This window comes from Pygoscelis adeliae, unplaced genomic scaffold (genome assembly GCF_000699105.1).
Source record: "Pygoscelis adeliae isolate BGI_AS28 unplaced genomic scaffold, ASM69910v1 Scaffold403, whole genome shotgun sequence".
In the NCBI taxonomy this organism is placed as follows: domain Eukaryota; kingdom Metazoa; phylum Chordata; class Aves; order Sphenisciformes; family Spheniscidae; genus Pygoscelis; species Pygoscelis adeliae.
The window spans coordinates 249,934-250,549 of NW_008824466.1; positions in this window are offsets into that span (position 1 = coordinate 249,934).

Genomic DNA, 616 nt, shown 5'->3' on the forward strand with positions numbered 1-616 from the left:
CGAGCGGTGCTCGGGCGCCGGCCACGCAGGCAGGTACCGCTGGTCCCCTGCACCGAAGGGGAGGATGGGGGTGGCAGGACCCCGAAGATGGGATCCGCTGGGCTGGAGAGTATCAGGGAGATGTGGACACCCGCGTTTGCCCCGTCGGATTTAATTTTTAATAACTTCTCCTGATCTTCATCGTACCGTACTGAGTGCTGCCTCCCGGGGGTCAGAGGCCACCCCTAGCCGGACTGTCACATCCACATTGGAAGATAATTAGCAATAATGAACTTTGAGGCAATGGTAACTGGAATACCCAGGCTCCACATGGGACACTTTATGCAATCAGGTTCCTCAACCATCAGTCTCCTCCTGGTCAGCTTCTCTTCCAGCACCTCCATACCTGTTATCTACAGCAAACCTACGTGTACAGTATATATAGACCTTGTACGGCGTAACAGTAGTGAGTGGCTATCGGAGTGGCAACACCCACTGGTTTCAATGTACCCTTTAATCTTATTTATTTGCTTCTAATTTATATATATATATAAAAAAATATATATAAAATTATTTTGCTTAAATTTCTATGGTACACAATAGATGAAAAATAACGAAGACAGAAGTGTCTGAGTTT